This window comes from Hylobates moloch, unplaced genomic scaffold, assembly GCF_009828535.3.
Source record: "Hylobates moloch isolate HMO894 unplaced genomic scaffold, HMol_V3 SCAFFOLD_2, whole genome shotgun sequence".
Taxonomy (NCBI): Eukaryota; Metazoa; Chordata; class Mammalia; order Primates; family Hylobatidae; genus Hylobates; species Hylobates moloch.
The window spans coordinates 96,573,918-96,587,996 of record NW_026652277.1 but is presented as its reverse complement, the minus strand read 5'-3'; the positions used below and the strand labels follow the sequence as shown (position 1 = coordinate 96,587,996).

Below are 14,079 nucleotides of genomic sequence, written 5' to 3'. Positions count from 1 at the left end.
AGGTCAGGAGATGGAGACCATCTTGGCTAAGACGGTGAAACCCTGTCTCTAATAAAAATACAAAAAAAATTAGCTTGGCGTGGTGGCAGGTGCCTGTAGTCCCAGCTACTTGGGAGGCTGAGGCAGGAGAATCACTTGAACCCGGGAGAAAGAGGTTACAGTGAGCCGAGATCATGCCATTGCACTCCAGCCTGGGTGACAGAGCGAGACTCCATCTCAAGAAAAAAAAAAAAAATGTGTCACATGGATTCACGCTGCAGCATGGGAGCTCGGTGCCCCTCCTTTGCAGGACTGGACCAGGCAGTCTGTAACCTGAGAGCTGCACAGGGAGTCCTTCATCCTGGAATAGCATCATAATCGGAATGCAGACTGCTTTGGAGTAGGCTAGCTGTTCTGGTATGCTGCCAGTGGCAGATGCCAAAGGAGACCCTCCAATTTGGGAGTGTGGAAGGTGGGTGGGTGCCGTGGCCCTCTGCTGGGCTGTGATTCCTGACCTGCCCCTCTACCCTCCATGAAGGCCCTTTGGTGTGAGAGAAGCATCTCTGCCTCTTCCTGAAAAGATACCCCAGTGCCCTGAGAGCTGCTTGCTCTCTCCTATGAAGGTCAGTGCTCATACCTGCCATTGGAAAGCCTAGTTACAGGATGGTTCAACTTGGCCCAGCTTGGCTGTGTTCCCTCAACCCACTTCAGAGGCACAGCATGGGAAAGAAAACCCTGGGTTCTATGGTCCTTCCCATCACGTGGGATATTCAAGTACTTCCAATGTTTACAGAACACACATAAATCTCACTGCTACCTTCTCAGCTGTCTCTCTCCTGCAAGCACCACTTACTTGCTGGGAAGTTGATCTGCACAACCCAATACAATACCTGTTTTCAGAAATGCACAGGGCTGGGAAATGAGATAAGCTTCCTAAGAAATCCACCTTACCGTCTCTGCAGGAGGCAGTGACTGTGCTCACATACCCAGTATACCACTGCTACAACCTACAAACAACCAGCATTTGAGAAAACCACCACACTAAAACGATCTATAACCAAAGAATTCATAGAGCCTTTGTTCCCTGGAAGCACTCAGAACCAAAGCCAAAGGACCCTACCAAACATACACTGGGGTCACACCCTCAAAGTAGAGGCAATCCCTTTCGAACAAAAGCAAATTCAAAAATAAGTAGTAGTATCTTCTCCAGATGAAAAGGAATCAGCATAATAACTCTGACAACATGAAAAATAGAGTGTTTTGATGTCCTCAGAGGATCACACTAGCTCTTTATCAATGGCTCCTAAACAAAATGAAAATTATAAAATGACTGATTAAGAATTTAAAATGTGAATTGTAGGGAAATTCAGTGAGAGCAAAGAGGAAGTTGAAAAGCAGCACAAAGACATTAGAAAAAACAATTGAAAATATGAATGAAAAATTTACTAAAGAGATATTAAAAAAATTTCTGGAAATAAAAAAATTATTGAAAGAATTACAAAATACTGCTGAAAGCTTTATTTATAAGCTAGGCAAAGCCAAAGAAAGAATTTCAGAACTTGAAGATAGGTCTTTCAAATTAACCCAGTCAGATAAAAATAAAGAAAAGAAAAATAAATGAACAAAGTCTTTGAGAAATATGGGATTTATGTAAAACAATCACATTTATGAGAAAGAGTTGTTTCTGAGGGATTAAAAAAATGTAAATAGTTGGAAAGAGTATTTGAGGAAATCATTCAGAACAATTTATCTGGTTTTGCTAGAGATTTAGCCATTCAGGTGCAAAAAGCCCAGAGAAAAATAATTTGTAAGATGAACTTCACTAAGGCATATAGTCATCAGACTCTCCAAAGTTAATGTGAAGATAAATATCCTAAAAGAAGCAAAAGAGGCCAGGCGTGGTGGCTCACGCCTGTAATCCCAGCACTCTGGGAGGCTGAGGCAGGCGAATCATGAGGTCAGGAGATCGAGACCATCCTGGCTAACATGGTGAAACCCCGTCTCTACTAAAAATACAAAAACCAGCAGGGCATGGTTGCACGGGCCTGTAGTCCCAGCTACTCCTGAGGCTGAGGGAGGAGGATGGCATGAACCTGGGAGGCGGAGCTTCCAGTGAGCTGAGATCCAGCCACTGCACTCCAGCCTGGGTGACACAGCGAGACTCCAACTCAAAAACAAAACAAAACAAAACAAAGCAAAAGAGAAGCATCTAATAACTTACCAAGGAAATCCCACTAGACTAACAGTAAACTTTACAGCAACAATTTTACAGTCCAGAAGAGACTGGGGTCCTATTTTCAGTATTCCTAAAGAAAAATTTGTCAGCCAACAATTTTGTGTCCTGCTAAACTTAGCGCCATAAATGAAGGGGAACTAAAGTCTTTCTCATACAAGCAAAGGCTAAGGGAATTCCACACCATTAGACCATTCATACACAAAAAAAAATTTCAAAGGAGTTCTAAACATTGAAAAGAAAGGGCAATACTTGCCATCATAAAAACATGTGAAAGTAAAAAACTCACAGATCTTATAAAGCAGTTACACAATTGGAACTACACAGCATCTAGATAACAGTTAATATTATGACAGTAAGAAAACCTCAGATAGAAATATTAATCTTGAACATAAATGGACTAAATTTCCACTTAGCAGAAATACACTGGTGTAATAGATAAAACAAGATTTAAACATATGTTGCTTATAAGAAACCCATGGAACTAGTAAAGACATTTGCAGACTAAAACTAAAGAGATGGAAAAAAGATATTCCATGCACACAGAAACCAGAAGCAAGTGGGAGTAGCTTATATCAGAGAAAACACTTTAAAACCACAACAGTAAAATATTTTGTATATATATGTATATATATGTATATGTATATGTGTGTGTGTGTGTATATATATATATATATATATATATATATATATGCCCTCTACACCAGAGCACTCAGACTAAAAAAATAAATATTACTAGACCTAAGAAAAGAAATAGACAGTTATATAATAATAGTGGTAAACTTCAACCCTCCACTGACAGCACTGGATGGGTCACAGAAGCAGAAAGTCAACAAAGAATCTCTGGACTCAGATTGAACTCTAGATGAAATGAACATAACAGATATTTACAGAACATTCTATACAACAACCACGTAACATGCATTCTTCTCATCTGCACATGAGGTATTTTCCAAAATACATCAAATACTAGGCCACAAAGCAAGTCTAAATCAACTTTAAAATACCAGAATCATATCAAGTATCTTCTCAGATCCCAGTGGAATTAAACTAGAGATCAATACCGAGAAAAACTCTCAGAACTTTACACAAAAATGGTAATTAAACAACTTAGTCCTTAATGATTTTCGGGTAAATGATACAATTAAGAAATAAATTGAAAAACAACTTAAATTAAAGAAAATAAAGACACACCATATGAAAACCTTTAGGATACAGCAAAAGCAATTCTAAAGAGGGAAGGTTATAATGTTAAATGCCTACATCAAAAACATAGAGAGGTCCCAAATTAACAGCCTAACATTATACCTCAAGGAACTGGAAAACCACAGTGAACCAAATATAAAGTTAGCAGAAGAAGAAATAACATATATTAGCGTAGAACTAAACGAAAGTGAGAACAAAAAACAAACAAATTGAAAAGTTTGTCCTTTGAAAAAATCGACAAAACTGATACATCACTAGCTAGATTCACCAAGAAAAAGAGAGAGGTGAATCAAATGACCACCATCATAAATGATAAAGGTGACATTAAAACGGATACCACAGATACAAAAATACTGTCAGAGACTACTATGAGCATCTCTATAAACACAAGCTGTAACACATAGAGGAAATTGACAAACTCCTGGATGCGTACAACCTTCCAATATTGAACTGGAAAAAATATAAATTCTGAACAGACCAATAATGATTAATAAGATTGAATTATTAAAACTTCTCCCATCAGCAACAGAAAAAGCTCAGTACCAGATAAATTCACAGCTGAATTCTACCAGATGTACAATCCTACTGAAAATGTTCCCAAAAATCAAAGAGGAGGGAATCCTTCCTCACTCATTCTATGAAGCCCGTATCACCTTGATACCAAAGCCATGCAAAAACAAACCAAAAAAGAAAAAAAGAAAACTACAGGTCAACATCCATGGTAAACATAGATGCAAAAACCTCAACAAAATACTAGCAAACTAAATTTAACAGCACATCAAAAAGGTAATAATACATCACAACCAAGTGCATTTTATTACAGTGATACAAGGTTATTTAAGCATACATAAATCAATAAATGTGTTAAGTCACATAAATAGAATGAAGGAAAAACTATATGATCATCTCAATAGATGCAAAAAAGCATTTGATAAAGTTTATCATCTTTTCATAACAAAAACTATCAACAAACTAGGCATTGAAAGAATATACCTCAAATTGATAAAAGTCATGTACAAAAAACCCACAGTCAATATCATACTGAATGAGGAAAATTTGAAAGCATTAGTGCTGAGCACTGGAACAGACAATGATGACCAGTGTTACCAGTCTTATTTAATGTAGCAGTGTGAGTTCTATGTAGAGTAATCAGACAGGATAAATAAATAAAAGGCACCTAAATTGGAAAGGAGGAAATCAGGTTATCTCTATTCACTGATGATGTAATCATATACATAGAAAATACAAAGACTTCCTCCAAAAGACTCATAGATTTGATAAGTGACTTCAGTAGAGTTTCAGGATACAAAATCAACATACGAAAATCAATAGCAATATTGATACACCAATAACATTCAAGTTGAGGGCAAAATTAAGAATTCAATTCAATTTATAATAGCTACAACAAATAAAATACCGAAAACACCTTTAACCAAGGACTTAAAATAGTTCTACAAGGAGATCTACAAAACACTGCTGACATAAATCATACAGGACACAAAGAAATGTAGAAATATTCCTCACTAAGGGATTGGGAGAATCAATATCCTTAAGTTGGACATAATGCCCAAAGCTACCCTCAGATTCGACAAAATTCCTATCAAAATATTAACATCATTTTTCACAGAATTATAAAACATCTTAAATTCATATGGAACCAAAAAAGAACCTGAAGAGACAAAGCAATCTTTAGCCAAAAAAAAAATAAAAACAAAGCTGAAGGCATCACATTCACTAGACTATACTGCATCCAAGCCTTTAATAACCTAAACAGCATGATAATGGTATAAAAATAGACATGTAGATCAATGGAACACAATAGAGACCCAAGAAATAAAGCCACATGTGTATAACCAACAGATATTGGACGATGTTGACAAAAATACATGGTGCGGAGAGGAGATGCTATTCAATAAATGGTGCTGAAAAAACTAGATAGCCATATGCAAAGGAATAAAACTGAAGCCATGTATTTCAACATATACAAAAATTAACTCAAGATGAATAACAGACTTAAATGTAAGACCTAAAACTATAAAAGTCTAAAAGAAAACTTAGAGAAAACCCTTTTGGACATTGGCCTAGGCCAAAAATTTACGACTAAATCCTCAAAAGAAAACACATCAAATCCAAAAATCTACAAATGGGACTTAATTAAACTATAAAGTTTCCATACAGCAAAAGAAGCTATTGACAGATTAAATAGACAACCTACAGAATGGAAAAAAAAGAAGTATTTGTGAGCTATGTATCTGGCAAAGGACTAATATCCAGATTCTTCAAGAAACTCAACTCAACAAGGAAAAAACAACCCCATTAAAAAGTGGGTAAATAAAATGAACAGGTTTATTAAAAATAACAACAACAAGATATACAAATTACCAACACCTTATAAAAATGCTCAACATTAATAATTATCAGAGAAATGTAAAGTAAAACCATGAAGAGATACCACCTTATGCCAGTCAGAATAGCTATTTTTAAAAAGTCAAAAATCAACCATTGCTGGCAAGGATGCAGAGAAAGGGGAATGCTTATACTTTGTTGGTGGGAATGAAAATGTGTATAATTCTATGGAATACAGTATGCAGATTTCTCAAGGAATTAAAAGTAGAGCTACCATTTGATCAAACAATCTAGTTACTGGGTATCTACCTGATGATTGAAAACCTACCTATTGGGTATTATGCTAATTACCTGGGTGACAAAATTATCTGTACACCAAACCCCAGGTGACACACAATTTATCCATGCAACAAACCAGCACGTGTACTCCTGAACCTGAAATAAAGGATGAGAAATAATTTCTACTAGCCACATTAAAAAATAACGATAAAAAGAAAACAAGAGAAATCATTATATCAAAAAGGCACCTGCACTTATATGTTTATCTCAGCCCTATTCATAATAGCAAAATCACGGAATTATTAAGTGTCCATCAACAGGTGATTGGATAAAGAAAATGTGGTATATATAGCATGGAATACCACTCAGGCATTAAAAAAAGATAACAACAGTAAAATAATGTCTTTTGCAATGGCATAGATGGAACTGGAGGTCATTACCTTAAATGAAACAACTCAGAAAGTCAAATAGTACACACTCTCACTTATAGGTAGAAGGTAAACAATAAGTACACATGAACACACAGAGTGGAATAATAAACATTGGATTTTCCAAAAAGAGAGAGGGTGGGATGGGAGTAAAGGTTGAAAAATTATCTATTGGATACGATGTTCACTAATTGGGTGATGGGTACATTAAATGCCCAGACCTCACCACTGTGCCAAATATCCATTGGATTTTATTCGTAGAGATTTAGAGGGTACAGGGCCTGGCGCGGTGGCTCACACCTGCAATCCTAGCACTTTGGAAGGCCGAGGCAGGCGGATCACCTGAGGTCAGGAGTGCGAGACTAGCCCAGCCAACATGGCAAAACTTCGTCTCTACTAAAAATACAAAAAAATTAACTGGGCATGGTGACGTGTGTCTGTAATCCCAGCCACTCGGGAGTCTGAGGCAAGAGAATTGCTTGAACCCGGGAGGCGGAGGTTGCAGTGAGCTAAAATTGCGCCACTGCACTCCAGCCTGGGAGACAGAGCGGGACTTCATCTCAACAAAACAAACAAAAAAAAAAAAAAAAAAAGAGAGAGAGAGAGAGAGAGATTTAGGGAGTACAAGTGCAGTTTTGTTACTTGTACTCCTTAAATCGCTAAAAATAAATAATAACAATAATTTAAAAAGAAGTGTCCTATCTCACGCTTCCTCAGTCTCATTTTTCTCATGTGTAAGAATGGAGATCACCATGTTTTCTTTCAGGACTTTGTGTGAGGAAAAAATATAAGAAAAATGATGCTTTTTACAGTCTTCTGACCTCTGAATATTTTGAATTATTATCCCTGGTGTGGTCTAAAAAATCCTCACGTCTTAAGTTCCAAATTTTTTCTAATATATATGAGGTTTCAGTATCCCAGATTATTTTTAATAAAAAATAAATAAATATATGTTACTGCAGTTTGATTCTTCTTTAAATTCACACCTAAATTCTTTTTTTTTCTTTGAAAACATGATGGAACACTATTTCTCTTTGAAAATATGGTAAAAATATAATGGACCTTTACAATGCATGTGCCCGTGTTTGTCTTCTACTTCAAATAGCAAGTTGAATGAGAAAAACATGGTTTTTAACACTCTATAGCAAATTTTACATTATGTTAAAAGAGATATCTAATTATTGATATATTATGTAATAATACAATGTATTCGTTATAGACATTGCTTGAAACGTTAAATAAGTGGCCTATGCTTATTTAAAATTCCAATAAATATAAGTCAATGCTCCCCTTAAGGGCATGTTGAGAGATTAGTTTATAATTATTTGTAAATTTGGGTTGATAAAACAAATAGACACTTTATACAGGCATGATAATATGACAGAACACTGAAAGTCTGATTCCAATGTATTTTTGCTTCACAAGGAATGTATAATCACAAGTTGTATTTATATTCATTAACTAAGATGAGTTTGCAGACTTCACTAGTTCTTGTTACATGATTTTGCATGGCTATGTAATATGTAGCTAAAATAATACAATGTAAAAAACCCAAGTTGTGTTATGTGTGTGTATATACACATAAACACATAGCCATAAATATATGAATTATTTTATAATTGCATGGGAATTCTGCTATATATATATATACATATACATGCATATTTAATTTTATTATTTTAATCTTCAGAAAACCATAGGTTTGCCATTACACAATCTGCTGGTTATTACAGCTATTTTAGGTGAGTTCATCATTTGATCTCCAATATATTTTTGATAAATGCCTGTGTACACAAGGAGTAATTGAATATAATCTGTGTTAAATTTTGATTATGAACTAGAATGTTTGAAATTCCTGGATATCATGACCTTGACAGGCTATGGTTGTTGTACTAAGCAAGTAAGCCCCAGGAGGTGTTCCAGTGACTCATTTGAATCTCACACATACTTATCACTCCTCCATTGTGTAATAGCAATCCTGGCCCTTTATGAAAACTAGGGATAATTACTTCTGCCATCATTGTTACTCCTTTATATTCCTGTTGAGTATAGCATGAGGAGCCAAAAACGATTAGTTATCAGTCCTGGATTTAGATCTAGGTTGAGACCCTGCTCTTGTCCCCTGGGGACTTGACCATTTTACTTGTAGTTACCTGGACTTTCAGAATTACATAGACTGCGTTTCAAAGAAAGCACATATTTCCAAGTCTGTAAGTAGGCTTTCGGTGAGAAGGACCAATTCTGTTTTCACTGGTTCCTGATCCTAGTCACTCTTATCTCTCAGCATCAAATAAGATTATTAGTTTAACATAGGTACCACATTTTGAAAAACAGTGCTCTAACTTTCCTAGATATTGTTCCCAAATTAGAATTTTAACTGAATCTTTAAAAATCTATTCCAATGATATATTATGATAGCATCTTCAGAATGATACATAATAGGGCAAGTAGATCCTTTGGTTCAGGATGCATTCTTGTACCTTATTTACCACAATGTTAGATTTTTGATCTGAGGTGATGTTTTGCAGGATTTAATTTTGTTAATTCAGATATTCTGTGGTGATTCTATACGTGGTGTTCATAGAGCAAATGTTTTCCAGAAAAGGGAAATGCATACCTAGAACACATACTAATCTCATTCAGGACAAATGATTAAGATCTCAAGTTGAAAGTAGTCAGATACAATTCTTTTCCACAAAGTGCCTGGTTGATCTATTCAAGGGATTTGATATTGAAGGTTCAGCATTGGTCTCTGCTGCTTGTGTGCCATATACTGAGCATCAGCAGTAGTAGGTTACCTTGGATAAGAGGGACCCAATGGGGTTGAGATAACACATAGATTGCTTCTTGCATAGATCCACTGTGCAAACACTGAAGTGTTTGAAGACTTTCACTGGAAAAGTGATTTTGCACACCAGATGATTAAGCACCTCCTATGTGGAAAGTGTACTCCGGAAGACATAGACGTAAGACAAAATCTAAATACCATGTTCCTCATCCTAAAGTCCCCCTGCATGGCATTTCCTCTAGCCATCTTGTCTCTGACCGTCAATGTTCCCCATCCCAAGGCCTTGATGATGGAGTCACTAGCCAAAATTCTTATTTTGTCACTAGCCAAAAATTCTTATTTCCAATCATTTTTCTTTCCAATAAGTAGATGATCTTCAAGTATATGTCCATTAAAACATGTCTGCTCTCCTCACTGTCTTTCGTTATCACCACTGATTGAAGCTATATACTTGTAGTGATTCTTTTCCTTTCCACACTAAAATATTGATATAACCCTTTGTGGGTTTTTCCCCTTCTCTCTCTCTGCTGACATAAAGAATAGCCAGTGAGGTCATAGATATATGCTGAAGGAAAAACATCAGTGAAACAAAGATAGGTAATTTTAGGCCTAGATGACATGCTAATCTAATGTGCTATGCTTTCTGGACCTATTTAAGTCAAATCATTTTTTACCTCTTTATTCTTAATGCGTATATATACATAATATCTGTACATATTTATGGGGTATGTGTGATATTTCGATAAAAGCATACCATGTGTAATAATCAAAACTGAGTAAATAGGATATCCATCACCTCACACATTGATCTTTGTTCTGTGTTGGAAACATGCCAAATCTACCCATCTGTCTATATGAAATATACAAGAAGTTATGATTAACTATAGTTGCCCTATTGTGCTACCAAGCACTAGATCTTATTCCTTCTATTGACTCTAGTTTTTTACCCATTAACCAATCTATCTTAATCTTCTCATCCCTACTGCCTTTCCCAGCCTCTGATAACCACCATTCCATTCATTATCTCTCTGAGATCAATTTTTTAAGCTACTGCACATGAGTGAGGACATGTGACATTTATCTTTCAGTGCCTGGCTTATTTTACTTAAGATAACGTCTTCCAGTTCCACAGATGTTGTTGCAAATGACAGGATCTCATTTCTTTACATGGTAGAATAATATTCCATTGTGTGTGTGACATTAAAATATTATTTTATTGTGTACTATTCAATTTATACACATTAAAATGTGATACATATATATTTAATGTGTATATATACAATGTAATATTATTTATTAATGGACACTTAAATTGATTTATTATAGTATTTCCATCCTACCATGGATCATTTTTGTAACTCCCAGATTCGCTATCTAGTAATATTCACCTTTTGATGTACATTTCCAGTCAGTTATCACTTAATGTTCTATAGTGAGAGTCTCAGTTTTGGCTAATAGCATATCAAATCTGTTTGTGAAAAACAAACAATGCTCTGTTTTAGGAATCATGGTGTCTGTGCCATAATTTTCCCATTTGGGGCTTTCCAGAGACTCTCTTCAGAGTCCTTATCTACTACAAACACCGTAAAAGAGCCACGAAGTGTGCCAGACCAAGTGGCTTGAGCAACAGGAAAGGAGGTACTGCAGCCTGAACCATCTGTAGTCCCCTTTTGCATCCAGGTGCCACTTAAAGCTGACAGTTTTCTAATTTATCAGATAAGTTAAATAACGCAGTATTCCCAAGGTTGCTACATGTGTTCTCCAACATACATAGGGTCCTGTTGAAGGTGTGGCTACAATTGGTAGCAGATTGTTTGTTATCTTGGAGAATATGTTTTCAAATGTTCCAAACTATTGAAACATTGACAGAACCATGAACAGGGCTTGGGAGCAAGGAAGTCAATCTTCACTGCTTAAAATCTCAGTTAAATGCTAACAGCTTTTACTTTTATTAATGATAAGGAAAATGAAAGATTCCATTCCCCCCATTAGCAAATATGGCAAGTTCCAGACGCTGTGCTAATATCTTGTAATAAAGATAACACAGGTAAAGTAGAGGTTGCAATTGCAGCTAATATTTGATTAACTTTTTATTGGTTTACGATCTTCCTCCATGGTCTTTATGGCTTATGGAAAGTCCATGTCCGTGAATAAAATGGGATGGTGACAGGGAACTTCCTTCTGCATCTTTTTAATTTTTGAGATTAGTATATGACATTGTCTCTGATACCATATTAAAGGGTAATGAAAGAGGACCAATGGTAGAAGAGTGCACATGTGTGTTTAAGTATTATGGCTTTTACTCCACAGATCAGTGAAGAATGGTGAGGATTTTTTATTGCTCACATGAGCATTCTTTTCACCAGGCCTTGAGGTATTTATTAGATGGTATATATTAAATTATATATATATTTGGTTTTCACTATATAAACCATGAAATTTTCCTATTGGAAGATAATTTATTTTGATTTGTTTAAGATTAATTCACACAAATAAGGTTTATTTCATTGCTGTATAATATTATAATAATACAGTACAAATCACTTACATTTTCCATAGGCTTTCTGTTTTGTCCCATGTTTCTATTTTCATTAACTAGTTTTTAAAATAAATTATGTTTTGATATTTGATAGAAAATGTCCCTTTTCTTCTTTTGCAGTACTGTGTTGTTTAATCTTGGCTATGTACTATTCTGTATTCATTTGACAATTATCATTTCAAGTTCCAACAAGAATTGTTGCAATATTAATTAGCATATTATGAAATCTATAAAAAATTGATGGGAAATTATATAACAATATATGACTACATCTGTAGTGTGTATATTTATTCACACCCATTTCAAAATAGTATTTAATGTATAAATACATTAGCTAATATAAAATTATTTCTTACTTTATAATATTGTTTTATAAGTATATAATTTTATAATAAAACATTGCATTGCAAAACATACTATTATATCAAATAATTAATAAACTATTCTGATGCTTAATACTGAGTGTCAACTTGATTGGATTGAAGGATGCAAAGTATTGTTTTTGGGTGTGTCTGTGAGGCTGTTGCCAAAGGAGATTAACATTTGAGTCAGTGGGCTGGGAAAGGCAGACCCACCCTCAATCTAGGTGGAAACCAGCTAATAAGCTACCAGTGTGGCCAGAATATAAAACAGGCAGAAAAATGTGAAAAGGTAAGACTGGCTTATCCTCCAAGCCTACATCTTGCTCCTGTGTTAGATGCTTCCTGCCCTTGGACATCAGACTCCAATTTCTTAAGCTTTGGGACTCGGACTAGCCTCCTTACTCCTCAGCTTGCAGATGGCCTATTGTGGGACCTTGTGATCATCTGAGGTAATACTTCTTAATAAACTCCCCTTCATATATATATGTATATATATATATATAATATTAGTGCTGTCTCTCTAGAGAACCCTGATCAATAAAACTATTATCTCATTAATACAATGTTTAGAAATATTTCTATAATTTATTTTAAATTGTTCATACTGGATTTATTCATAAGTTATTCCTTTTTGCAGTATAAATGCTGTTTTAAAAGTTATATTGTATTCTTTTTGCTGGTAAGAAAATAGAATTTATATAACATTTTCTGTCTCAAAATTCTTAAATTTCTTTCACTCTAATAATTTATCAGTGGTTTTTCTGGGCATTCTTTAACATAGAATTACATAATCTATAATTAATAACAGTTTTAAACTTCTTATTAAACTAACTGTTTTATTTATTTTCTATCATTAGGGCACTGATTTTTTTCACATGACAAAAAAAGGTGTATTAATTACCCTGGGCTTATTCCAGATATTAAAAAAAAAAGCTTTCAAACTTTGACCACTTTTTCTTATATCTGCTCCAAGATTTTTTGTGTGTCTGTTTGTAGACGTGTTTTATCAAATTAAGTAAATTAGTAATATGTTTATCTCCATTAATTTACTAATGTGTTATATAAATTAATTTTCTTATATTAATCCAACTTGGCATTCCTGAGTAAACTCAGTCATTAATTGAAAATCTACTATCTTAAATTGATTTTTTTCACCAATGTATTTGTGAACATAAAATTTTGTTCTATGAGGAAAATTTTCTGAAAATTCTTAATAGTATCATTCCTGGCGTCAACAATATTTAATTTATGGTTCTATGCTATTTTTTCGAATAACTAAAAAAATTGGGGTTAAATGTAGAGAGATTATTTTTCCTTTTATAGCTTCTTCTAGTGGTTACCTTTTCATGTAATCTCTCTACATTTTATTTTCACTACTAATTAAAGAAAATTCACCAAGGTAATAAGAGCAGGTGAGATAGAATGTGAAACTTTTAAATTTGGCTAATAGTGTTCAGTTTTTGTTTTTCTTGGAATTAAAAAATATTGTTCTTAGTGTGTTTCTGCTACCTTAAAGTAACTTCTTTCTTGTTTTATAATTTACATATTTGTTCGAATGTTCTTATTGAATAAATTGCATAAATTTCTTTAAAAATAATACTCATTAAGATTTATAATACTATCAAAGGATACATAATAATTAATGTCCATCTGCCATTCTATCAATATATATCTAGATATTTGTCTATTTACAAATCTACCTATGTATAGATAGACATTAATTATTAACATTATTAATGCTTAGACCATCCCAAAATAAATGCATTTTTTCTTTACATAAGTATGTATTCATATCAAAGCTTATTATATTCATATCTGTAGTTTGCATAATCGAGCATATGCATGAATGCACATACATCACTTTAAAAATATGTTCTATTAACAGAAAAGAATAATCATCACACTATCAATTAGGTGTC

General features: G+C 34.3%; 1 non-coding gene across 1 annotated transcript; it reads right to left on the bottom strand.

Moving 5' to 3' along the window:
* Window positions 1-8,155: 8,155 nt before the first annotated feature.
* Window positions 8,156-8,228, bottom strand: LOC116477723 (small nucleolar RNA SNORD65). The gene has a single exon (XR_004250613.1). It is a non-coding gene; the product is annotated as a small nucleolar RNA SNORD65 (small nucleolar RNA).
* Between the last annotated feature and the right edge of the window lie 5,851 nt (window positions 8,229-14,079).